A 12,282-nucleotide genomic window follows, 5' to 3' on the forward strand; every position below is an offset into this window, starting at 1 on the left:
AAGAACATAAGTAGATCCATATTTATGAACCTACAAAAAACAAAGCAAAACACAGCAACAATTTGTTTAATTTATATGTTCACTTTACATCATAATAGTATCTCCTTCCTGCTCTCCTTCTGGTTTCTCTATTGCATCCTCTTCCCTCTTCCCTATACCTCTTGCTCTCAAAAAAGTGGAGCCCCTCCCAACTTACACACCTCAGCACATCAAGTCTCATAAGGACTGAGTTCCTCCTTGTGCACTGAGGCTAGGCAAGGCAGCCAGGTTAGGGTGAAATCATCAAAAACAGGCAACAGAGTCCATGTCATAGACAGTACCTACTTGACTTACTAGTGGACACCCATGAAGATCCAACTGCTCATTGGTTCCATATATGTAGGGGCATGCTTGTTGGTTGGTGATTCCATCTCTGTAAGCCCCCATAGGCTTAGGCTAGTTGACTTTGTTCATCTTGTTTCATTCTTGTCCTCTGTGTCATTTTATCCTTCCCCTACTCTTCTACAGGATTCCCCTAGCTCTGCCTAATGCTTGGCTGTTTGTCCTAGCATCTGACTCCATCAGCTGCTGGGTGGGGCCTCTCAGAGAATTGTTAAGTTAGGCTCCTGTCTGTAGACATAGGAGAGTATAATTAATAGTATCAGGAGCTACCTCTCTATCATGGGGTGGGACTCAGAATGCTCCAAGCATTGGTTGGACATTCCCTCAATCTCTATCTATATCTCTGGACATCTCATAGGCAGGGTAAATTTTGGGTCAAAGGTTTTGTATTTGGATTGGTGTTCCTCCTCCTACCACTATAGGTCCTGCCTGGCTAGAAGCTGGCCTCCTCAGTCAGGTGTTCCCTGATACTAAAAGGCTCAGCTGGAGACAGCCTCATATACTCCCTGTAGCCTACCCTGTAGCAGATCTCAAGCTTGTCTTTGTTATGCACCTGCCTTTAGTTTCCCTTCCCTCTTCAGGACCCCAAATCTCTCCTCTTCCTTCTCTCCACATCTGATTTCCCACCTCCCTCCCTTCATCCAGTTCACTTTCTATTCAATTTCCCTATCTGTATGATATTCAAAGGGGGCTCCCTTTTGCACTCCTTGTTACTTATTTCTTTGGGTCTATGATTTGTAGTATGATTATCCTGTAATATATGATTAATATCCCTTTATACGTGAGTATACACCATGTGTAGCTTTCTGGGTCTGAGTTAACTTCCTTGGCATGATCCTTTCTAGTTCCATATATTTGCCTACTAATTTAACAATTTTCTTGTTTTTAATACCTGAGTAGAATTCCATTGTGTAAATGTACCATATTTTCCTTATCTATTCTTCCATTAAGGGACATCTAGGTTGTTTCATGTTTCTGGCTATTATGAACACAGCCACTATGAACATAGTTGAGCAAATTTCCATGTGGTATGGTAGAGTATCTTTTAGATGCCCAAGATCCTCAGTAGTTGTATCTGGGTCTTAAGGTAGTACTATAGAAAATTTCCAGTACTGAAATCTTAAACAAGTGAGAAACACTTGAAAAAAATTAGATCCTTGTCACCAGGGTTTTACAAATGAAAATACTTTCCATCTTATACCTGTCAAAATTGCTAAGATCAATGATTTGACAGTTCATGCTTGCAGAGATGAAGAGTATGGAGAATAATACCCCAATACATTTGAGAATGCAAATTTCTATAGCTAAGTTGAAAAGCAATATGGGAGTTCCTCAGAAAGCTGGGAATTGATCACCTCAAGACCCAAGTATATTACTCTCAAGAATATCCCCCAAAGGATGCTCTATTGTACTAAAAGAACACTTGCTCAACCATATTCATAGCAGCTTTCCTCTTAATAGTCAGAAACTGGAAACTACCTAGATGTCTTTCAACAAAAGAATAGGTAAAGTAAATGTGGTACATTTATGCAATAGAGTATTAATTTTTTACAAAATGATACGAAATTTTTAGGAGAAATGATCGAACTAGAAAAAAATCACCCTTAGGGAAGTAACCCAGAAAGAGAAATATAGTATTTTTCACAAATAAGTATATATTAGTCATTAATTAATGATAACAAAGCAACAATGCCTAGATCTAGAAAGGTTAGGTAAAGACCAGGGGTCTAGGGGGGATGCATGGATCTCCCTGAGAAGAAGTAGAATAGACTTTATTCAAGGAATGTAGTGAGAAGGGACAAGAGAAGGAAGGGTATAGGGTGATATAGAATGGGTGAAGAGAGTTGAGAGTAGTTGGAACACCACGTTCAGCCTTTTGGCCCGATATATCTGACAGACATATTTGCAAGGCAGAAACTATTGAGGACTTGCTTACCCTGTTTGGCAGAGTTTGCCCCTTGGCTCTGCCTGCACCCAAGCTTGCCATAAATTGATTTTATTATTCCCTTCCCCAAATCTTTCTCTCTATACTTACACATACAACTTTATGTTCTTTATAAAAATACAAACAAAAACACAATAGAACAAGAGCCTGAAAGCCAATAAACAAAAGACAACATCATTCAAAAAGAAAAAAAACCATAAATCTATCAAACTATAACAAAGTAAAGGTACATAAATAAGTTATGCAATCATTGTACATTGTTTAAATAATCCTGAGCATGAGGCCTTTACTGCAGTGGTTGATATTCCCAGTCTTATTCCAGTGGAGAAAAAAAAAACGATTTTTTTCTTTCCATAGTGTATAAATGACAATTGATTTTAATTTTTACCATAGTGTCTATATAAGTTTCATTCATTTATTTTTTTTTAATTTAACAAAATAAAATATAATAACATAAAATAAAAACCATTGCAGTGAGGTTAGATAAGATAAACCAACAAAAGGAAAAGATTCCAAAAAGGTACAATAATCAGAGGCCCACTCATTTGCACAATTAGGATTCTCATAAAAACACTAAGCTGGAAGCCATGATATAAGCTAGAGATGATGGCTCTGTTTTTTTAACAATTAAACTTTATTATACAACCCAACTAGCTTACACAAGAAGAAAAAAAGGTTAAAGGGACAAAAGAGTGAACCTTCTGGTATCCTTTCCACGGGATGGGTCCTTAGGCGTCTCTCAGGCCCACGTGCTGGTTCGGCCTGGTCACTGCTCCCCACATGCTCTCACCCAGGCTGAACTTGTTGTTCTCTCCTCCTCACCTGCCTGAGTCACATGGAAAGGGCGGTCTCCTTCTCCCGTTGAGGGTCAATTAGGAAAACAATAGCCCAGGTGGGGTTCCCAGGTCTGCTTCCTGAATTCTAGGCCCAGGATGGTTCCACTCAGTCTATTACAAGGTATTCATGGGGTGCCCCAAGGGTAAAGCCCTCCAAGACTGCTTCCACCTGTGACAAAACTTAATATTTCCCACATAGAGATATAGCAAAAGAAGAGGTGAGCATTCCCTTTCAAAAGGCTGGAAGAGGCCCTTGGGTCTATTGACAAATATGTGGTTAAAGAATCTAATATTCAGATGTTTCAAACACGTAGTCAAGTTATCAGTGCCTAACAATTCTCTTAGTTCTTATTTTCATGCTGCACTATGGAGGAAGCATGGACTTTGGCATGTGCCTTCCTCTCAGATTTTTTTGTGGTTTTATTATTGGGTGCTCCTTTTCTGAATATGTCGATCATCTGCAAATTCAAACCCCTTATGGGATATGATAGCCAATTGAATGAGCAAAATGTATTTCTGCATCTCAAATAACAGCTGAGTCAAGGCCTGTAACCGTACATGTGATTGAAAGCCCCCATTCAAAATGAAGCCTGACTGTTCCAGTCCTCATTTTCAGTCTTTCCTACGTGACTCATGAGTTTAGTAAGCAGATTAACCAGAACCTTGTATTGTAACTAAAATGATATTATATTAATTCATGGAGTAATAATAAAATGGAAAAACTTAACAACTTAATTATGAATTGAATTTATAAATTTTTCAATACTGTCAAACTGGAATGTATGATTAAAACTAGAGATACTCATGACATTGACACAATACAGAGAAAAAAATTTATGTACAAATTTATAAAATATAAAACTTTCTATATACATTTAATTGCTTAGTTCTATTCATTATTGTTGAATGAACCATAATAAATTACTTAAAAATTAACAGTTTAGAATATACTTTTTAAAATTTTACTATGATGTTATATCAGGAATATAATATTTTCTTTTTTAAATAGTGAATTATTTATTTTCATATATATTTGGCATTTGACCTACATGCATGTCCATATGAGTAAGCTGAATCCACTGGAATTTGAGTTACGGACAGCTGTAGCTGCCACGTGGGTGCTGGGCATTGAACTAGGATCTTGTGGAAGAGGAGCCAATGCTCTTAACTGCTGAGCCTTCTCTCAGGCCCCATATAATATTTTTATGCCAACTGTCCATTAATAGCTTTGTCAAGAACAAATGTCTTGGTAAGTTTAGAGTTAAGAAACAAGACATTCAGTAACTATGAGATGAATCTTTCCTTTTATTCTAAATGTCACTTATTTATGTCCTTGACTGTGTGGGTAGGTGAGCAAAGTTTAGCTTGGGTGTTGAAACTATGCCAATATATTTGAAAATAAAATCCAAGAGCTAATGCTCAGGAACAAATTACATTCCACAATGAAAGTGAGACTGCCAGGTATGACAGCAGACAACTAATATGTATATTATTCAACTGTGCAAAATGACTTCTTCTAAGGATTTATAGAAAATGCATACTAAATTGTCCAGACTACACAAGCAAATCGTATGTTAGATAAGAAGTAGACACATTAGTGTTATGACTCAGTGACTTAGAAAACTCTCTTAAGGATATTAAGGAAGGAGAGGAGCAAAGAACCAAAAGCACGATAAAAATGCTGTCAGTTGGGGAGAGAAATGGCATGATACATAGGTACTGTAGAAAGAGGGAAATCAATTTATCAGGAAATTTTTCTTATATCAGATATGGTTATTTTCTTTTTACTCAAAATTTGCAATAACATTTTCTTTTTGAGGTAAGATCCAAGCTTCAATGAAAATTACAGTGAAAAATGTTATGTATAAAATTTACATGTAATTAAACCAATATTATAAGAAAGCACTATTACTAAATGATGTTATCAATATATTTATATAAGTATTAGTAAATTTAATGTCAAAGATATCATCTCCTTAATGGTGATCAAAATAGTCATAAAGTAAGTATACAAATTTGAATATTTGTCCACAATGGTGGTACAGTGACATGTAATTATAAGATTTAAAAATATAAAAATCACTTACTTTAATAATATATTTACTTTCCTGGCCTATTACAAATATATACCAATTAAAAATATAAATGCATATAAACCAATTTACCATACTTATAAAATACCTTTAGATATATAACCACATATAAAATAAAAACAAATTAAAATATCTTGTATATTTTGACAATAAAGCCTAAAGCTATAGACTCAGAGATATCATATAAAATAGAGAACATTACATCAGCTTAGTTTTTATTCTTATCTTGGAAATTGCATCTTGAAAAAGAATAGAGAATATATGAAGCAAGATATAAGCAATGTAAACTTGATAAAGTAACAGATTCTGATAAGTAATCAGGAAATAAGTAGCCTTTGACTGAGATTTTTTTCTTATGAGTTGAACTGAAACATAATTATCCATGAAGGATAAAGTATGATTATTAGTACAGGCAGTCACTGCATGTCTCCTCAATGATTGTTCTACAAAGAACATAAGTTAGTCTACTTTACGAAGTCATATTTTCAACTAATAAAATCTGAACATTTCCAGTTATCTCATTTGTTTAATATAAATATATTATTTAATATATATTTAATATATATTAATTATATTATATTATATTAATTTATAATTAATATAATTTAATATAAAATATAGTAATATATTTAACATAAATATATTATATATAATACAAATATAAATATTAAACAATGTCTTTTTTTGTAATTGATTAAATGATTGTATGTAACTTATACAAAGGTTAAGCCTCAACACAATAATTATTCTATAATTTATATAAATGAATGCAGTTTGAGAAAAAGCATCAAATTAAATAAAAAGATACCCAATCTCTGTAATTTTCTATGAAATATTAGCAAATTCCAATCTTTGAGAATAATATCAAAATCTTGTTATGTTCTTCATATTTACAAAATTACCATATCCAAAAAATGAACTCAGGAGGGGACTCAGTATATAAAACTAGTAGCTAAAGATCATAGAGTTGGAAAGCCAATCAAAATATTAGTCATAGCATGGTACCATAGTACAGAAGATTATTGAAATGCAAAGGAGGCACATCACATTCTAATTTCATAGTGAAAGGTAATATGTTTCAGACACTGTGACTAGAAAGAAAGAGATAAAATGAATCAGTATTTAAAATTAACATGTAGTTATCATAAACATATCAATTCCAAAGAAGGTAAATAACAGGAATCCAACTTACTTCCAGATATTATGAGATAAGAATTTAGATTACTGGATAGGCCTTTCAGTTGTGAGATTCATAATTACAGGAAGAACTGCTGATACAGCAAATGCCATCTAAGGAGCTCTAACATGAAAATAAGTTTTAAAAATTGGTAAATAGCTTTACAAGTAAAAACATTGATAGTAGATTTTGGATAAGCCTGTGAAAAGAAGAAACTTAAAATTTTTCCTTTTGCACTAAAGAGGTTAGCTGAATTCCCAAAAGACCGGGAAAAGAAACTCTATGGAGATTGAATCTCATTATTAGTTATCTTTTAATTGTAATGACAGAATCCAGCACTTTCTCCCAGATTATGCAAGAAAGTCAACTAAATAGTGAAAGAAACTAAGAAAATTAGTGTTTCCTTTTATAAAATGTGAAATGATATTTATTGGTTTTCATATGAAGCTTACTCTTGAACTTTTATTTCATTTCTGTGGGTTCAAGTTTGTTTTCCAAAATATTTTTAATATTATTCTTTTAACTAAATGTGAGAAACAATAAAAATTAATTTTTTCTGAGCAACTCACTAATTACCTTATTGAATGAAAGATATTTTCTTTAAACTAAAACAAATAAAGCCAAATATTTTCCCTTAAGTATAAGCCAGTTAAAATTTGTCAGTCATAAATTTTCATAGAGAATTTCTTAGTATATCAGTAACATGCAAAGATTTTCAAAAAGAGAATATTGCTTACATTTTCTAAACATTCTATTTACTATAAACTAAAGTATAAATTAGTACTGAATATCAAGGGAACATAATTAAAGAATCTAGCTGAAGTACACAAGGAGGAAGCCAACCAACCAACCAATCAAACAAACAAAGACAAAAATTTTTTAAAAAGTAAAAAATACAAAAAAAAAAATTTTTTTAAAGTAGACATTTGCTGGGCATGGTGGTGCATGCCTTTAATCCCAGCACTTGGGAGACAGAGGCAGTTGTAGCTCTGTGAGTTCAAGACCTGCCTGGTCTCCAAAGAGAGCCCAGGACAACCAGGGCTCAGTGTAACAGAGAAACTATTTCAAAAAACAAAACAAAACAAAACAAAAAACGAGAGAAACAGTTTGGAAAATACTTTAAGGTGGTGGGGGTGTTGGAATATAGGTTAACTAAAAATAAACAGGAAACTTTGGTTGCCAATGATTTATTCAGGGAAGAAAGTAGCATATGAGTTATTGGGGTAGTATTAATAAAAATAAAAGATATACAAAAAAGCCATATGAAAATCAACCATCTAGATCCGTGATGGTGGCGAGCGGGGTGGACATTGTTTAGAAACCAGAGTAATCGAGTCAGAGATTTGGACTATTTTCTCAACCAAGAACACCAAGCTCCCCACTCCACCACAGCGAGAGATTTCCACTGTTGGACAGAAATAAACTACAGAAACCCTGCACATCCAGAATGCTGAGAGTACAGACCAACTGGAGAGCACCTGCTGCAGCTACAGCAGCCACTCAAGCAGGTAGCTGGGAATACAGGCAAGATCCCACCTGAAGAGGGGTTTGGCGCAGCATCTGGAAGATCTGGACAGTAACAGGTCGAGAGGGATTATAAAGCATGCTTTTGGGGGTCCACAGTGAGACCCAGAACCCACATACAGAGCACAGACCCTCTGGAGAGCAGCCGCCGCAGCTGCAGACACTAAAACAGGTAGGAGGGAAAGCTGGCAAGGCCCCGCCTACTGAGGTGATTGGTGCAGTACCCGGAAGATCTGGACAATATGAGGTCCAGGAGGAACAGAGAGCATGTCTCTGGGGGTCCACAGAGAGACTCAGAGCCCTACAGAGAGCAAGATCCCCTCTGGAGAGCAGCCACCTGGGCTGCAGACTCTCAAGTGCATAGCCTGGATCGCAGGCAAGGTCCTGCCTGCTGAGGTGATTGGCATGCTGCCTAGAAAATCTGGACAATAGGAGGCCCAGTCGGAAGAGAGAGTATATTTCTGGGAGGCCATAGAGAGTCTCAGAGCCGTGGGGAGACCACGGAGCAGTCTGGAGAGCAGCTGCCAGGGCTGTAGCCATCCAAGTGGGTAACTAGGAACAGAGAAGGCCCCGCCTACTGAGGTGATTGGCGTGGTGACCCACCTTCAGGTGTGATTGGCAGAGTCTCCAGAAGATCTGGACCATACTAAGTCCAGGGGGAACAGAGAACCTGTTTCTGGGCTCACCAGTCTACAAAGTGTCCCAGAACCCGACAGAAGACCAGGCAGTTGAGGATACACCCACCAGCTGCAGTGCTAAAGCTGTGCTCACAGCTTGTCTGGTCTGTTCTAAGAATTTAGAGGAAGGGTGCACTCTTCCCAGCAGCGGGACAAGTCCCCGCCATTGTTAACTGGGACCTTTGTATCTGAGACTGAACTATGAGTGGTGTATCTCCAGGCTGGAGCTACAGGCCCAGGAAAAACACAGAACAGTGGGTTGCTCTGACACCAGACCAACCTGAGAAAGCCCCAGGGGCTGGTGTTCAGGTGAGCATGAGTGCAAAACCTAAAACCAGATCCCAGGGTGCTGGCCTCACCTGCGCCCCCTGTCTTCTTCTCAGACCATTCGTGGGCCCGTTGCCCCAGGGGGAACAAAGAATGTGGATCTGAGCCTACCAGTACACAGAGAAACTTAGGGCCCTCACAGGGACCAAGCAGCTGTGGACACCCTTCTCCCCCGAGACACAGTGCTAAAGTGGTACACCCAGGTGGTCTAATCTAAGAACCTGGAGGAAGAGATCAAATTGTTCAACAGCTGGACAGGTTCCCACCAGTGATAACCAGGAACTTAGTATCTGAGACTGAACTGTGGGCAGTGTAACTCCAGACTGGGGCTATTAGCCCAGGAAAACCACAGGAAATTGCGTGGTTCTGATCTCGAAACAACTTGCAAGTCTTGAGAAAGCCTCAGGGTCTGGAAATCACTGCAATGTGAGCACAAAACCAGAACTCTGAGCCAAGGGTGTTTGCATCAACTGTGCCCCTTCTCTTCCTCCCTGACCACCTGCCGGCATGCTGGCCCAGAGGGAACAGAGAGCATAGATCAGGCCCACCAGCCCTTGGAGAGACCCAGGGTCCACACACGGTCTCAGGCAGGTGCAGTCACACCTCTAGCCACAGCTTTAAGGCTTCCCAGTACTGAGCAGGCATGCCTGTGGGTGTGTCACACCTGTCCACCCCCTTTGAATGCTCTGTGGGCCTGTTGGCCGAGGTGGAGCAGAGAGTGTGGATCAGGGCCCCAAATTCAGAGACGGCAAGATGACTAGAGGCCAATGCAAAACCATAAACAATAAAAACCAAAAAAAATATGGCATCTCCAGATCTCAACTATCCCAATGAAATCAACCCTACGAACTCAAACACAATTGAAGTACAAGAAAATGACCTACACAATCCCTATCACAATCCCTACACAATATTTTAAAGACATTGAAAGATCAATTCTCAACTTCATATGGAAAAACAAAAAACCCAGAATAGTAAAAACAATCCCATACAATAAAAGATCCTCTGGAGGAATCTTCATTCCCTATCTCAAGCTGTACTATAGAGCAACAGTAATTAAAACAGCATGGTACTGGCACAGCAATAGGCTGGTGGATCAATGGAATCGAATCGAAGACCCAGAAATGAATCCACACACATATGGTCACTTGATTACTGACAAAGAAGCCAAATCTATTCAATGGAAAAAAGATAGCATATTCAACAAATGGTGCTGGTCTAACTGGATGTCTACATATAGAAAAAATGCAATTGGACACATATTTGTCACCATGCACAAAACTCAAGTCCAAGTAGATTAAAGACCTCAACATAAAATAGAGACACCAAGTCACTTAGAAGAAAAAGTGGGTAAGAGCCTGGAACATATTGGCACAGGAGACAACTTCCTGAACAGAACACCAACAGCCCAGGCCTTAATGCCAACAATTAATAAATGGGACCTCATGAGGCTGAGAAGCTTCTGTAAGGCAGAAGACACTGTCAGCAGACCAAAGCAACAGCCTACAGACTGGGAAAAGATCTTAACCAACTCTCTATCTGACAAAGGTCTATTATCCAAAATGTATAAAGAACTCAAGAAATTAAACATCTCCAAACCAAATAACCCAATTGAGAAATGGGGCTCAGAATTAAGCAGAAAATCCTCAACAGGGGAATATTAAATGTCTGAGAAACACTTATTAAAGAAATGCTCAGTGTCTTTAGTCATCAGAGAAATGCATACCAAAACAACTCTGAGAATCCATCTTCCACCCATCAGAATGGCTAAGATAAAAAATTCAAGGGACATTACATGCTGGTGAGGATGTAGAGAAAGAGGAACACTCCTTCATTGCTGGAGGGAATGCAGACTGGTGTAGCCACTTTGGAAATCTATCTGGTGCTATCTCAGAAAACTGGGAACAGGGCTTCCTCAAGACCCAGCTATTCCACTCCTTGGAATATACCCAGAAGGTGCTCCAGCACACAACAAGAAAATTTGCTCAACCATGTTCATAGCAGCCTTATTCATAATAGCCAGAACATGGAAACAGCCTAAGTGTCCCTCAATAGAAGAATCAATAAAGAAACTGCGGTACATTTACACTATGGAATACTACTCAGATGTTAAAAACAAGGAATTCCTGAAATTTGTGGACAAATGGATTGAACCAGAAATGATCATAATGAGTGAGCTAACCCAGAAGCAGAGAGACTCAAATAGTATATACTCATTTGTAACTGGATACTAGCCCAAGGGACATGTCTCATGACAGTCTTCACTTACCAGGAAAATGGGATAGAGGTGAGGACATCCTAAAGTGAGAGAAATATAGGAGATAAAGAAATAGATGGATCCAGAGGTTCCTAGAAACCTACCAGAAGAACACTATGATGGGTGGATCTGGGCCCTGGGGTTCTGCTCGATCTATGGTGCCAACCAAGGATAATATGTGTAGTCGTCATCAAACCCCTACCCAGATCTAGCCAAGGGACAGGACATTCTCCACAGTTAGGTGGAGACTGGGGACTGACTTTCACACGAACTCTGCTGCCCAATATTTAACCATGTCCCCTTGATGGAAGGCCCAATGGCACTCGGAGGAAGGATAGCAGATTACCAAGAAGAGACTTGATACCCTAGCATCATATTCAAGGGAAGAGGTCCCCCTCAGTCACAGTCATAGGGAAGGGGAATGGGGTGAAAGCGGGAGGGAGGCAGAAATGGGAGGATGCAAGGGATGGGATAACAATTGTGATGTAATATGAATTATTTCATTTTTCAATTAAAAAAGATAAAGTTAAGAAAAAGAAAATCAACCATCTAGAAACCAAATTAAATATATAGTTAACAAAAGGACTTAAAAGAGAGATATCCAGCATGTCTAGATAGAATTGTTTGTAGATGTCACTTGTCTGTAACAAAAAACCTCATTGCCAGGTGTTGGATGCCTGTGTCAGAGTTGTTGATTAGGGAACCCCAGAGACTCTCAAAATCATATAGACTTTTATGACTATGTTCACTTTTCTATTGGAATGAGGAAAAGACTCTATTGATGGAAGTCATCACATACTTTCCTCCCAAAATACAGAAGTTATGTTGTTGGAACTTAGTTGAAAACTTGTCATTACTTGCTAGCTTTCACAGTTACAAAACTCAGGCTGGTTATAAGAGAAAATGTATCAATCGTCTTACCCAGATATGAACCCTATAAACTCTAATACTAACTGAGCAGGCAAAATGTACCTACTTATACATTAGTTAAATGAAGATATTGGGATAACCAGGTGTTCTCTCATTGGAAATGAGGCCCTCTCTATAGGAAATAATCTATGGTTG

This window comes from Acomys minous (genome assembly GCF_964271855.1).
Source record: "Acomys minous genome assembly, chromosome: 1".
In the NCBI taxonomy this organism is placed as follows: Eukaryota; Metazoa; Chordata; class Mammalia; order Rodentia; family Muridae; genus Acomys; species Acomys minous.